The sequence below is a fragment of the Cryptomeria japonica genome, unplaced genomic scaffold (genome assembly GCF_030272615.1).
Source record: "Cryptomeria japonica unplaced genomic scaffold, Sugi_1.0 HiC_scaffold_189, whole genome shotgun sequence".
NCBI lineage: Eukaryota > Viridiplantae > Streptophyta > Pinopsida > Cupressales > Cupressaceae > Cryptomeria > Cryptomeria japonica.
Window position 1 is genome coordinate 227501 of NW_026729011.1, and position 14806 is coordinate 242306.

Genomic DNA, 14806 nt, shown 5'->3' on the forward strand with positions numbered 1-14806 from the left:
GATGGCACCCGCGTTCCTTTTTTTTCACTATCTTTCAAAACGGAAATTTTAAAATCTCATTTTTTTTTGCCTTTTTCTGGAAATTAGTGAAGGCAGCGCATCAAAGGTGCGCACCTCGCTGCCCACCACGGTGCGCAACGCCGGTGGGCACCCGGGAGTGCTTCGAAGTGTGCTCCAAGGTGCTGCGTGCACGTTGTCGGAGCCCGGTTTGCCCCGGGTGCGCACCTCGCGTGCACCTTCGTCGGGGTGGGCACCTTGGCTGGGTTTGCCCCGGCTGCGCTCCGAAGCGGGGTTATTGGAGCGCCGCCTCTTTTTTTGTCGGAGCGTTTGGTGGGGTTTCTCGCATTGGCTCTTCCGAGGCCCGGTTGCCACCCTGGCGCGCACGAAGTCGGAAGTAGGGTTAATTGCCCGGGTGCGCACCTTTGCCAGGGTGGGCACCTTACCTGGGCTGCGCACCAGGGCGGGCTCAAGATGGCACGCGCGTTCCGTTTTTTTCACTATCTTTCAAAACGGAAATTTTAAAATCTCCTTTTTTTTTTGCCTTTTCTGGAAATTAGTGAAGGCAGCGCATCAAAGGTGCGCACCTCGCTGCCCACCTTGGTGTGCTCTGAGGTGCGCACCCGGGAGCGCTACGAAGTGTGCTCCAAGGTGCGGCGTGCACGTTGTCGGAGCCCGGTTTGCCCCGGGTGCGCACCTCGCCTGCACCTTGGCCGGGGTGGGCACCTTGGCTGGGTTTGCCCAGGGTGCGCTCCGAAGCGGGGTTACTGGAGCGCCCCCTCTTTTTTTGTCAGAGCGTTTGGTGGGGTTTCTCGCATTGGCTCTTCCCAGGCCCGGTTGTTGGGTGCGCTCCCACCCTGGCGCGCGCGAAGTTGGAAGTTGGGTTAATTGCCCGGGCGCGCACCTTCGCCAGGGTGGGCACCTTGGTGCGCACACCTTGGCTGGGCTGCGCACCAGGGCGGGCTCAAGATGGCACCAGCATTCCCTTTTTCTCACTATCTTTCAAAACGGAAATTTTAAAATCTCGTTTTTTTTTTGCCTTTTATGGAAATTAGTGAAGGCATCGCATCAAAGGTGCGCACCTCGCTGCCCACCTTGGTGTGCTCCGAGGTGCCCACCACGGTGCGCAACGCCGGTGCGAACCCGGGAGCGCCCCGATGTGTGCTCCAAGGTGCGGCGTGCACGAAGTCGGACCCCGGTTTGCCCCGGGTGCGCACCTCGCGTGCACCTTGGTGCGCACACCTTGGCTGGGTTGCGCGGCCTGGTGGGCACCATGGTGCGCACCAAGGAGCGCTCCGAAGTGTGCTCCAAGGTGCGGCGTGCACGAAGTCGGAGCCCGGTTTGCCCCGGGTACGCACCTTCGCCGGGGTGGGCACCTCGGCTGGGTTGCGCGCCCTGGTGCGCACCAAGGAGCGCTCCGAAGTGTGCTCCAAGGTGCGGCGTGCACGAAGTCGGAGCCCCGTTTGCCCCGGGTGCGCACCTCGCGTGCACCTTCGGCGGGGTTGCGCGCCCTGGTGGGCACCATGGTGCGCACCAAGGAGCGCTCCGAAGTGTGCTCCAAGGTGCGGCGTGCACGAAGTCGGAGCCCGGTTTGCCCCGGGTGCGCACCTCGCGTGCACCTTCGGCGGGGTTGCGCGCCCTGGTGGGCACCATGGTGCGCACCAAGGAGCGCTCCGAAGTGTGCTCCAAGGTGCGGCGTGCACGAAGTCGGAGCCCGGTTTGCCCCGGGTGCGCACCTCGCGTGCACCTTCGCCGCGGTGGGCACCATGGCGTGCACGAAGTCGGAGCCCGGTTTGCCCCGGGTGCGCACCTCGCGTGCACCTTCGCCGGGGTGGGCACCTCGGCTGGGTTGCGCGCCCTGGTGCGCACCAAGGAGCGCTCCGAAGTGTGCTCCAAGGTGCGGCGTGCACGAAGTCGGAGCCCGGTTTGCCCCGGGTGCGCACCTCGCGTGCACCTTCGCCAGGGTGGGCACCTCGGTGCGCACACCTTCTCAATGTTTTCTTGCCTTTTCTGGAAATTGGTGAAGGCAGCGCATCAAAGGTGCGCACCTCGGTGTGCTCCGAGGTGCGAACCCGAGAGCGCTCCGAGGTGCCCACGAAGTCGAAAGTCGGGTTAATTGCATTGTTTTCCCCGGGTGCGCTCCGAGGTGCGCAACATCGGCGCGCACCAAGGAGGGCTCCGAAGTGTGCTCCAAGGTGCGCACGATGGCGTGCACCTCTGGTGCGCACGATTCGGAGCTCGGTTTGACCGGGGTGCGCACACCTTGGCTGGGTTGCGCACCTTTTGTGCGCTCCAAGGTGCGCACGAAGTCGGAGCTCGGTTTGCCCCGGGTGCGCACCTTCGCCAGGGTGCGCACCTTGATGCGCACGCCTTGGCTAGGCTGCGCACCTTGGTGGGCGCCATGGTGCGCACCTTTCGTGCGCTCCAAGGTGCGCACGAAGTCGGAGCTCGGTTTGCCCCGGGTGCGCACCTTGGTGGGCGCCATGGTGCACTCCGAGGTGCCCAAGATTGGTGCGCACCAAGGAGCGCTCCGAAGTGCGCTCCAAGGTGCGCGCGAAGTCGAAAGTTGGGTTAATTGTCCGGTTTGCCTCGGGTGCGCACCTTGCGTGCACCTTCGCCAGGGTGGGCGCCTTGGTGCGCACACCTTGGCTGGGCTGCGCACACCTTGGCACCCGCGTTTCCTTCATTTTAAATTTTTTTTTTTTACAATCTCTCAAGTGGGAAATTCTATAATCTCAACTTTTTTTGCCTTTTCAGGAAACTTTTGAATGGAGCGCATCATTGGTGCGCTCCGAAGTGTGCTCCAAAGCTCTCTCCAGCTGCGTGCACCTGCCCCGGCCGCGCACCCGGCCCCGCCCAGCTTCGCTCACCTGTCCCGGGCGTCTGGTGCGGAACCTTAGAGTAAGAAACATCACCGTGCACCTTGGCCAACGTGCGCGACTCGACCGAGCGCGCACTGGCCGAGGTGCACACCGATTTCACCTGGGTGCGCGCGCAGCACCTCGGGCGCACCGGGGTGCGCGCACAACGCCCGGGTTGCACCGTGGCCTGTGTGCTCGGGGCGCCTCGGGTGCGCGCTCGGTGTCGCCCCCGCGCGCGCGGTAGTGCGGGCAGCGCACCCCGGCCCGGCCCGGCCCCGACGAGAACGCAAACGGGCAAAAGGTTTATTCAAATAGCATTGCGATGCCCGGCGAAAAACTAAAAAAGGGTGCAACACCGGGACTTCCCGGGAGGTCACCCATCCCAGTACTACTCCGGCCCAAGCGCGCTTAACTGCGGAGTTCTGATGGGATCCGGTGCACTAACGCTGGTATGATCGCACCCGTTATGAGCTTGTCGCAGTGTGTACTTAGCAAACCGCGACCCACGTGCGAATCCACCCCGGCCACCCACCCCCGTCGAGGTGCACACCCTCCCTCGCGAAGTGCGCCCCGTTCGCCAAGTGTGAGCCCTGCCCGGGTGCGCGCACCTTGCTAGGGCGTCGGGTGTGCACCCGGCCCGGCCTACGTGCGTGCACCTGTAGGGGGCGTCGTGTGCGTGCAGTGTCCCGTCTGCAACGCGGTGCCCACACACCACCTCGGGCGCAACGACCTGCGCTCACATGTGGGCCGAGTGCACCTTGGTGCATGTTCGGGGCGCCTCGGGTGCACGCTCGATCTTGCCCCGGTGCACCAAGGCGCTCGGTTTGCCCCGGGTGCGCACTTGGTGCAAGGTGGGCACCCAAAATAGGGATCAAGCACCAAAACACAAGTTTCGGGATGCAAAATGGGACCCAAGGACCACAAATGCGTTCCAAGACCCATGATGGGTCCACGAGAACAAAAATGTGTTCCGAGACTTAATAAACAAATATTGGGTTTTAGGAGAAGAAACATGCTCTGATGCCCAAAACGAGAATCGACCCCGAAAAGGCCACAGGCCAAAAGTGGGATGCGAGACAAAAAAAAATGGGACCCGAGGACCAAAATTGGGTTCCCAGGTCGAAGACAGGGCAACCGGACAAGAAACGACCTCTAAGGCTCGAAATGAGTCCCGACGACTAAAACTTGACAAGAAGCACCCATCAGGCACCCAACTCGACACCCATGGGATGCCGACCCACCCGGGCTTCCACCTAGCACACCTTGGCACCCACCCACCCTCGCACCCAACCTCGCACCCAACTTAGCACCTTTGAACCCACATTGGCACTCACCCTGACCCTGGCACCTTGGAACCCACATTGGCACTCACCTTGACCCTGGCACCCACCTTTGCACTCACCTTGGGACCCACCCTGGCTCCCACCTCGGCACCCACCCAGACACCCACCTTGGTTCCTTGGCACCCACCTTGGATCCTTGGCACCCACCCCGACACCCACCTTGGCACGCAACTTGGCTACTTGCCACCCACCTTGGCTCCTTGACGCCCACCCCGACAACCACCCCGTGACCTACCCTGGCTAGGGTTGGTGCACACCCACCCTGGTGCCCACCTTGGCACCCACCCTATGACCCACCTTGGCACGCACCTTAGTACCCACCCCGTTACCCACCCTAGGACCCACCCCGTGACCCACCTTGGCCAGGGTGGGTGCCTTGGTGCGCACAACTTGCCTGGGCTGCACACCAGGGCGGGCTCAAGATGGCACCCGCGTTCCGTTTTTTTCACTATCTTTCAAAACGGAAATTTTAAAATCTCATTTTTTTCTTTTTTTTGCCTTTTCTGGAAATTAGTGAAGGCAGCGCATCAAAGGTGCGCAATGCTGGTGCGAACCCGGGAGCGCTCCGATGTGTGCTCCAAGGTGCGGCGTGCACGAAGTCCGAGCCCGGTTTGCCCCGGGTGCGCACCTCGCGTGCACCTTCGCCGGGGTGAGCACCTTGGCTGGGTTGCGCGCCCTGGTGCGTACCAAGGAGCGCTCTGAAGTGTGCTCCAAGGTGCGGCGTGCACGAAGTCGGAGCTCGGTTTGCCCCGGGTGTGCACCTCGGGTGCGCACCTCGCGTGCACCTTCGCTGCGGTGGGCACCTTGGCTGGGTTGCGCGCCTTGGTGGGCACCATGCAGTGCACGAAGTCGGAGCCCGGTTTGCCCCGGGCGCGCACCTCCGCCAGGGTGGGCACCTTGGTGCGCACAACTTGCCTGGGCTGCGCATCAGGAAGGGCTCAAGATGGCACCCGCGTTCCGTTTTTTTCACTATCTTTCAGAACGGAAATTTTAAAATATCGTTTTTTTTTGCCTTTTCTGGAAATTAGTGAAGGCAGCGCATCAAAGGTGCGCAACGCTGGTGCGAACCTGGGAGCGCTCCGATGTGTGCTCCAAGGTGCGGCGTGCACGAAGTCGGAGCCCGGTTTGCCTCGGGTGCGCCCTGGTGGGCACCATGGTGCGCACCAAGGAGCGCTCCGAAGTGTGCTCCAAGGTGCGGCCTGCACGAAGTCGGAGCCCGGTTTGCCCCGGGTGTGCACCTCGGGTGGGCACCTTGGTGCGCATGCCTTGCCTGGGCTGCGCACCAGGGCGGGCTCAAGATGGCACCCGCGTTCCTTTTTTTTCACTATCTTTCAAAACGGAAATTTTAAAATCTCATTTTTTTTTGCCTTTTTCTGGAAATTAGTGAAGGCAGCGCATCAAAGGTGCGCACCTCGCTGCCCACCACGGTGCGCAACGCCGGTGGGCACCCGGGAGTGCTTCGAAGTGTGCTCCAAGGTGCTGCGTGCACGTTGTCGGAGCCCGGTTTGCCCCGGGTGCGCACCTCGCGTGCACCTTCGTCGGGGTGGGCACCTTGGCTTGGTTTGCCCCGGCTGCGCTCCGAAGCGGGGTTATTGGAGCGCCGCCTCTTTTTTTGTCGGAGCGTTTGGTGGGGTTTCTCGCATTGGCTCTTCCGAGGCCCGGTTGCCACCCTGGCGCGCACGAAGTCGGAAGTAGGGTTAATTGCCCGGGTGCGCACCTTTGCCAGGGTGGCACCTTACCTGGGCTGCGCACCAGGGCGGGCTCAAGATGGCACGCGCGTTCCGTTTTTTTCACTATCTTTCAAAACGGAAATTTTAAAATCTCCTTTTTTTTTTGCCTTTTCTGGAAATTAGTGAAGGCAGCGCATCAAAGGTGCGCACCTCGCTGCCCACCTTGGTGTGCTCTGAGGTGCGCACCCGGGAGCGCTACGAAGTGTGCTCCAAGGTGCGGCGTGCACGTTGTCGGAGCCCGGTTTGCCCCGGGTGCGCACCTCGCCTGCACCTTGGCCGGGGTGGGCACCTTGGCTGGGTTTGCCCAGGGTGCGCTCCGAAGCGGGGTTACTGGAGCGCCCCCTCTTTTTTTGTCAGAGAGTTTGGTGGGGTTTCTCGCATTGGCTCTTCCCAGGCCCGGTTGTTGGGTGCGCTCCCACCCTGGCGCGCGCGAAGTTGGAAGTTGGGTTAATTGCCCGGGCGCGCACCTTCGCCAGGGTGGGCACCTTGGTGCGCAAACCTTGGCTGGGCTGCGCACCAGGGCGGGCTCAAGATGGCACCAGCATTCCCTTTTTCTCACTATCTTTCAAAACGGAAATTTTAAAATCTCGTTTTTTTTTTGCCTTTTATGGAAATTAGTGAAGGCATCGCATCAAAGGTGCGCACCTCGCTGCCCACCTTGGTGTGCTCCGAGGTGCCCACCACGGTGCGCAACGCCGGTGCGAACCCGGGAGCGCCCCGATGTGTGCTCCAAGGTGCGGCGTGCACGAAGTCGGACCCCGGTTTGCCCCGGGTGCGCACCTCGCGTGCACCTTGGTGCGCACACCTTGGCTGGGTTGCGCGGCCTGGTGGGCACCATGGTGCGCACCAAGGAGCGCTCCGAAGTGTGCTCCAAGGTGCGGCGTGCACGAAGTCGGAGCCCGGTTTGCCCCGGGTGCGCACCTTCGCCGCGGTGGGCACCATGGCGTGCACGAAGTCGGAGCCCGGTTTGCCCCGGGTGCGCACCTCGCGTGCACCTTCGCCGGGGTGGGCACCTCGGCTGGGTTGCGCGCCCTGGTGCGCACCAAGGAGCGCTCTGAAGTGTGCTCCAAGGTGCGGCGTGCACGAAGTCGGAGCCCGGTTTGCCCCGGGTGTGCACCTCGGGTGCGCACCTCGCGTGCACCTTCGCTGCGGTGGGCACCTTGGCTGGGTTGCGCGCCTTGGTGGGCACCATGCAGTGCACGAAGTCGGAGCCCGGATTGCCCCGGGCGCGCACCTCCGCCAGGGTGGGCACCTTGGTGCGCACAACTTGCCTGGGCTGCGCACCAGGAAGGGCTCAAGATGGCACCCGCGTTCCGTTTTTTTCACTATCTTTCAGAACGGAAATTTTAAAATCTCGTTTTTTTTTGCCTTTTCTTGAAATTAGTGAAGGCAGCGCATCAAAGGTGCGCAACGCTGGTGCGAACCTGGGAGCGCTCCGATGTGTGCTCCAAGGTGCGGCGTGCACGAAGTCGGACCCCGGTTTGCCCCGGGTGCGCACCTCGCGTGCACCTTGGTGCGCACACCTTGGCTGGGTTGCGCGCCCTGGTGGGCACCATGGTGCGCACCAAGGAGCGCTCCGAAGTGTGCTCCAAGGTGCGGCGTGCACGAAGTCGGAGCCCGGTTTGCCCCGGGTGCGCACCTCGCGTGCACCTTCGCCGCGGTGGGCACCATGGCGTGCACGAAGTCGGAGCCCGGTTTGCCCCGGGTGCGCACCTCGCGTGCACCTTCGCCGGGGTGGGCACCTTGGTGTGCAGACCTTGGCTGGGTTGCGCGCCCTGGTGGGCACCATGGTGCGCACCAAGGAGCGCTCCGAAGTGTGCTCCAAGGTGCGGCCTGCACGAAGTCGGAGCCCGGTTTGCCCCGGGTGTGCACCTCGGGTGGGCACCTTGGTGCGCATGCCTTGCCTGGGCTGCGCACCAGGGCGGGCTCAAGATGGCACCCGCGTTCCTTTTTTTTCACTATCTTTCAAAACGGAAATTTTAAAATCTCATTTTTTTTTGCCTTTTTCTGGAAATTAGTGAAGGCAGCGCATCAAAGGTGCGCACCTCGCTGCCCACCACGGTGCGCAACGCCGGTGGGCACCCGGGAGTGCTTCGAAGTGTGCTCCAAGGTGCTGCGTGCACGTTGTCGGAGCCCGGTTTGCCCCGGGTGCGCACCTCGCGTGCACCTTCGTCGGGGTGGGCACCTTGGCTGGGTTTGCCCCGGCTGCGCTCCGAAGCGGGGTTATTGGAGCGCCGCCTCTTTTTTTGTCGGAGCGTTTGGTGGGGTTTCTCGCATTGGCTCTTCCGAGGCCCGGTTGCCACCCTGGCGCGCACGAAGTCGGAAGTAGGGTTAATTGCCCGGGTGCGCACCTTTGCCAGGGTGGGCACCTTACCTGGGCTGCGCACCAGGGCGGGCTCAAGATGGCACGCGCGTTCCGTTTTTTTCACTATCTTTCAAAACGGAAATTTTAAAATCTCCTTTTTTTTTTGCCTTTTCTGGAAATTAGTGAAGGCAGCGCATCAAAGGTGCGCACCTCGCTGCCCACCTTGGTGTGCTCTGAGGTGCGCACCCGGGAGCGCTACGAAGTGTGCTCCAAGGTGCGGCGTGCACGTTGTCGGAGCCCGGTTTGCCCCGGGTGCGCACCTCGCCTGCACCTTGGCCGGGGTGGGCACCTTGGCTGGGTTTGCCCAGGGTGCGCTCCGAAGCGGGGTTACTGGAGCGCCCCCTCTTTTTTTGTCAGAGCGTTTGGTGGGGTTTCTCGCATTGGCTCTTCCCAGGCCCGGTTGTTGGGTGCGCTCCCACCCTGGCGCGCGCGAAGTTGGAAGTTGGATTAATTGCCCGGGCGCGCACCTTCGCCAGGGTGGGCACCTTGGTGCGCACACCTTGGCTGGGCTGCGCACCAGGGCGGGCTCAAGATGGCACCAGCATTCCCTTTTTCTCACTATCTTTCAAAACGGAAATTTTAAAATCTCGTTTTTTTTTTGCCTTTTATGGAAATTAGTGAAGGCATCGCATCAAAGGTGCGCACCTCGCTGCCCACCTTGGTGTGCTCCGAGGTGCCCACCACGGTGCGCAACGCCGGTGCGAACCCGGGAGCGCCCCGATGTGTGCTCCAAGGTGCGGCGTGCACGAAGTCGGACCCCGGTTTGCCCCGGGTGCGCACCTCGCGTGCACCTTGGTGCGCACACCTTGGCTGGGTTGCGCGGCCTGGTGGGCACCATGGTGCGCACCAAGGAGCGCTCCGAAGTGTGCTCCAAGGTGCGGCGTGCACGAAGTCGGAGCCCGGTTTGCCCCGGGTACGCACCTCGCGTGCACCTTCGCCGGGGTGGGCACCTCGGCTGGGTTGCGCGCCCTGGTGCGCACCAAGGAGCGCTCCGAAGTGTGCTCCAAGGTGCGGCGTGCACGAAGTCGGAGCCCGGTTTGCCCCGGGTGCGCACCTTCGCCGCGGTGCGCACCATGGCGTGCACGAAGTCGGAGCCCGGTTTGCCCCGGGTGCGCACCTCGCGTGCACCTTCGGCGGGGTTGCGCGCCCTGGTGGGCACCATGGTGCGCACCAAGGAGCGCTCCGAAGTGTGCTCCAAGGTGCGGCGTGCACGAAGTCGGAGCCCGGTTTGCCCCGGGTGCGCACCTCGCGTGCACCTTCGGCGGGGTTGCGCGCCCTGGTGGGCACCATGGTGCGCACCAAGGAGCGCTCCGAAGTGTGCTCCAAGGTGCGGCGTGCACGAAGTCGGAGCCCGGTTTGCCCCGGGTGCGCACCTCGCGTGCACCTTCGCCGCGGTGGGCACCATGGCGTGCACGAAGTCGGAGCCCGGTTTGCCCCGGGTGCGCACCTCGCGTGCACCTTCGCCGGGGTGGGCACCTCGGCTGGGTTGCGCGCCCTGGTGCGCACCAAGGAGCGCTCCGAAGTGTGCTCCAAGGTGCGGCGTGCACGAAGTCGGAGCCCGGTTTGCCCCGGGTGCGCACCTCGCGTGCACCTTCGCCAGGGTGGGCACCTCGGTGCGCACACCTTCTCAATGTTTTCTTGCCTTTTCTGGAAATTGGTGAAGGCAGCGCATCAAAGGTGCGCACCTCGGTGTGCTCCGAGGTGCGAACCCGAGAGCGCTCCGAGGTGCCCACGAAGTCGAAAGTCGGGTTAATTGCATTGTTTTCCCCGGGTGCGCTCCGAGGTGCGCAACATCGGCGCGCACCAAGGAGGGCTCCGAAGTGTGCTCCAAGGTGCGCACGATGGCGTGCACCTCTGGTGCGCACGATTCGGAGCTCGGTTTGACCGGGGTGCGCACACCTTGGCTGGGTTGCGCACCTTTTGTGCGCTCCAAGGTGCGCACGAAGTCGGAGCTCGGTTTGCCCCGGGTGCGCACCTTCGCCAGGGTGCGCACCTTGATGCGCACGCCTTGGCTGGGCTGCGCACCTTGGTGGGCGCCATGGTGCGCACCTTTCGTGCGCTCCAAGGTGCGCACGAAGTCGGAGCTCGGTTTGCCCCGGGTGCGCACCTTGGTGGGCGCCATGGTGCACTCCGAGGTGCCCAAGATTGGTGCGCACCAAGGAGCGCTCCGAAGTGCGCTCCAAGGTGCGCGCGAAGTCGAAAGTTGGGTTAATTGTCCGGTTTGCCTCGGGTGCGCACCTTGCGTGCACCTTCGCCAGGGTGGGCGCCTTGGTGCGCACACCTTGGTTGGGCTGCGCACACCTTGGCACCCGCGTTTCCTTCATTTTAAATTTTTTTTTTTTACAATCTCTCAAGTGGGAAATTCTATAATCTCAACTTTTTTTGCCTTTTCAGGAAACTTTTGAATGGAGCGCATCATTGGTGCGCTCCGAAGTGTGCTCCAAAGCTCTCTCCAGCTGCGTGCACCTACCCCGGCCGCGCACCCGGCCCCGCCCAGCTTCGCTCACCTGTCCCGGGCGTCTGGTGCGGAACCTTAGAGTAAGAAACATCACCGTGCACCTTGGCCAACGTGCGCGACTCGACCGAGCGCGCACTGGCCGAGGTGCACACCGATTTCACCTGGGTGCGCGCGCAGCACCTCGGGCGCACCGGGGTGCGCGCACAACGCCCGGGTTGCACCGTGGCCTGTGTGCTCGGGGTGCCTCGGGTGCGCGCTCGGTGTCGCCCCCGCGCGCGCGGTAGTGCGGGCAGCGCACCCCGGCCCGGCCCGGCCCCGACGAGAACGCAAACGGGCAAAAGGTTTATTCAAATAGCATTGCGACGCCCGGCGAAAAACTAAAAAAGGGTGCAACACCGGGACTTCCCGGGAGGTCACCCATCCCAGTACTACTCCGGCCCAAGCGCGCTTAACTGCGGAGTTCTGATGGGATCCGGTGCACTAATGCTGGTATGATCGCACCCGTTATGAGCTTGTCGCAGTGTGTACTTAGCAAACCGCGACCCACGTGCGAATCCACCCCGGCCACCCACCCCCGTCGAGGTGCACACCCTCCCTCGCGAAGTGCGCCCCGTTCGCCAAGTGTGAGCCCTGCCCGGGTGCGCGCACCTTGCTAGGGCGTCGGGTGTGCACCCGGCCCGGCCTACGTGCGTGCACCTGGAGGGGGCGTCGTGTGCGTGCAGTGTCCCGTCTGCAACGCGGTGCCCACACACCACCTCGGGCGCAACGAGCTGCGCTCACATGTGGGCCGAGTGCACCTTGGTGCATGTTCGGGGCGCCTCGGGTGCACGCTCGATCTTGCCCCGGTGCACCAAGGCGCTCGGTTTGCCCCGGGTGCGCACTTGGTGCAAGGTGGGCACCCAAAATAGGGATCAAGCACCAAAACACAAGTTTCGGGATGCAAAATGGGACCCAAGGACCACAAATGCGTTCCAAGACCCATGATGGGTCCACGAGAACAAAAATGTGTTCCGAGACTTAATAAACAAATATTGGGTTTTAGGAGAAGAAACATGCTCTGATGCCCAAAACGAGAATCGACCCCGAAAAGGCCACAGGCCAAAAGTGGGATGCGAGACAAAAAAAAATGGGACCCGAGGACCAAAATTGGGTTCCCAGGTCGAAGACAGGGCAACCGGACAAGAAACGACCTCTAAGGCTCGAAATGAGTCCCGACGACTAAAACTTGACAAGAAGCACCCATCAGGCACCCAACTCGACACCCATGGGATGCCGACCCACCCGGGCTTCCACCTAGCACACCTTGGCACCCACCCACCCTCGCACCCAACCTCGCACCCAACTTAGCACCTTTGAACCCACATTGGCACTCACCCTGACCCTGGCACCTTGGAACCCACATTGGCACTCACCTTGACCCTGGCACCCACCTTTGCACTCACCTTGGGACCCACCCTGGCTCCCACCTCGGCACCCACCCAGACACCCACCTTGGTTCCTTGGCACCCACCTTGGATCCTTGGCACCCACCCCGACACCCACCTTGGCACGCAACTTGGCTACTTGCCACCCACCTTGGCTCCTTGACGCCCACCCCGACAACCACCCCGTGACCTACCCTGGCTAGGGTTGGTGCACACCCACCCTGGTGCCCACCTTGGCACCCACCCTATGACCCACCTTGGCACGCACCTTAGTACCCACCCCGTTACCCACCCTAGGACCCACCCCGTGACCCACCTTGGCCAGGGTGGGTGCACCCACCCTGGTGCCCACCTTGGCACCCACCCATCCTAGCACCCAGCCTGTGACCGGGCTTGGAACCCAACCTTGCACCCGCACCCGTCTTGGCCAGTGTGGGTGCGCACCCATCCTGGCACCCACGTTGTGACACACCCTTTAACCCACGCACCCTAGCACCCACGTTGGCACCCACCTTGGAACCCAACCTAGCAACTTGGCACCCACCCCGTGACCCACCTTGGCATCCACCATAGCAGTCGCCGACTTGGCACCCACCTCGGCACCCACCTTGACACTTGTGGACCCACCTTGCCACTCACCCTAGCATCGACCCATCCTAGCACCCACCCTGGCACCTTTGCACCCTAGCACTCACCCATCCTAGCACCTAACCTGTGACCCACCTTGACACTCACCCTCGCACCCACCTTGGAACCCAACCTAGCACCCACCCACCCTGACACCAACCCTAGCACCTACCCACCCTTGCACCCACCCTGTGACCCATCTTGGCACCCACCCATCCTACCACTCAACCTATCACCCACCTTCTCACCCACCTTGGCATCCACCTTAGCACCCACCCACACTGGCACCTTGGCACCCACCTCGGGCAAGGTGGGTGCACACCCACCCTGGCACCCAATTTAGAACCCACCGAGCATGTTACCCACCTTGGCACCCACATTGCAGCCCACCCTAGTACCCACCCTATGACCCACATTGGCATCCACACCCTAGCACCCAGGCACCTCGACACCCGCCTTGACACCCACCCTAGCACTGAACCTGTGACCCACCTTGGAACTCACCCTAGAACCCACCCACCCTGTGAACCACCTTGGCATCCACCTTAGCACCCACCCACCTTGGCACCCACTCTAGCACTCACCCATCCTAACACCCAACTTGTTACCCACCTTGGCACCCGCCCTCGCGTCCACCTTGAAACCCACCCTAGCACCCACCCACGCAGGAGCCCACCTTGGCACCCAACCTAACACCCACGCATCCTGGCACCCAACTTGTGACCCACCTTGGAACCCACCCTAGTACCCACCTTTGAACCCACTATATCACCAACCCACCTTGGCACCCACCCTATGACCCTCTTTGGAATCCACCCTAGCACGCACCCACCCTGGCACCCACCATGGAGCGCACCCTAGCACCCACCCACCTCGGCACGCACCTCAACACCCACCTTGGTGTGCGCACTGCGCCAACCTCTCAAAGACCCTATGTGGTGCGCTCCAAAGTGTACACCTTTGGTGCGCTCCAAGGTGCGCACCTTTGGTGCACACCGAGGTGCACACCAAAGTGTGCACCGAGGTGAGCACCAAAGTGCACTCCAGGGTGCACACCAAGGCGTGCACCTTTGGTGCGGTCAATGCAAACGAATTCGGAAGTTGGGGTCGATGTCCTAATCGCTGCTGCAGACTACACGTATGAGAATCGGACAAATAGCTTTATATAGGGGAGGTGTTGCGTTTGATGGGTCGACTCCCCTGGTTGTGTGCACTGCACCAACTTCAAAGACCCTGTCTTGTTTAAGAAGTCAAAAGTTGGGGTGGATGTCCTAATCATTGCTGCAGTCTACGCATGTATGAGAATCAGACAAATAGCTTATATAGGGGAGGTGTTGCATTCGGTGGGTTGACTCCCCTGGTTGTGCGCACTGCGCCAACCTCAAAGACCCCGCATAGCAGAAGAAGTCGGAAGTCGGATTTTGGTGAGCACCAAGGCGTGCACCTTTGGTGCGGTCAACGCAGACGAATTCAGAAGTTGGGGTGGATGTCCTAATCGTTGTTGCAGGCTACACATGTATGAGAATCAGACAAATAGCTTATATAGGGGAGGTGTTGGGTTTGATGGGTCAACTCCCTTGGTTGTGCGCATTACGCCAACCTCAAAGACCTTGTTTTCGTTAAGAAGTCAAAAGTTGGGGTCAATGTCCTAATGGCTCCTGCAGGCTACACATGTATGAGAATCGGACAAATAGCTTATATAGGGGAGGTGTTGGGTTTGATGGGTCGACTCCCCTGGTTGTGCGCATTACGTCAACCTCAAAGACCTTGTTTTCGTTAAGAAGTCAAAAGTTGGGGTCGATGTCCTAATTGCTCCTGTAGACTACACATGTATGAGAATCAGACAAATAGCTTATATAGGGGAGGTGTTGGGTTTGATGGGTTGACTCCCCTAGTTGTTCGCATTACACCAACCTCAAAGACCTTGTTTTCGTTTAGAAGCCGAAAGTTGGGGTCGATGTCCTAATTGCTCCTGCAGGCTACGCATGTATGAGAATCAGA

General features: G+C 61.7%; 2 non-coding genes across 2 annotated transcripts; both read right to left on the minus strand.

Annotated features, from left to right (window-relative positions):
• Positions 1-3202: 3202 nt before the first annotated feature.
• Positions 3203-3321, minus strand: LOC131867883 (5S ribosomal RNA). Its single transcript, XR_009366405.1, has one exon. It is a non-coding gene; the product is annotated as a 5S ribosomal RNA (ribosomal RNA).
• A 7817-nt stretch (positions 3322-11138) lies between these two features.
• Positions 11139-11257, minus strand: LOC131867891 (5S ribosomal RNA). The gene has a single exon (XR_009366412.1). It is a non-coding gene; the product is annotated as a 5S ribosomal RNA (ribosomal RNA).
• Between the last annotated feature and the right edge of the window lie 3549 nt (positions 11258-14806).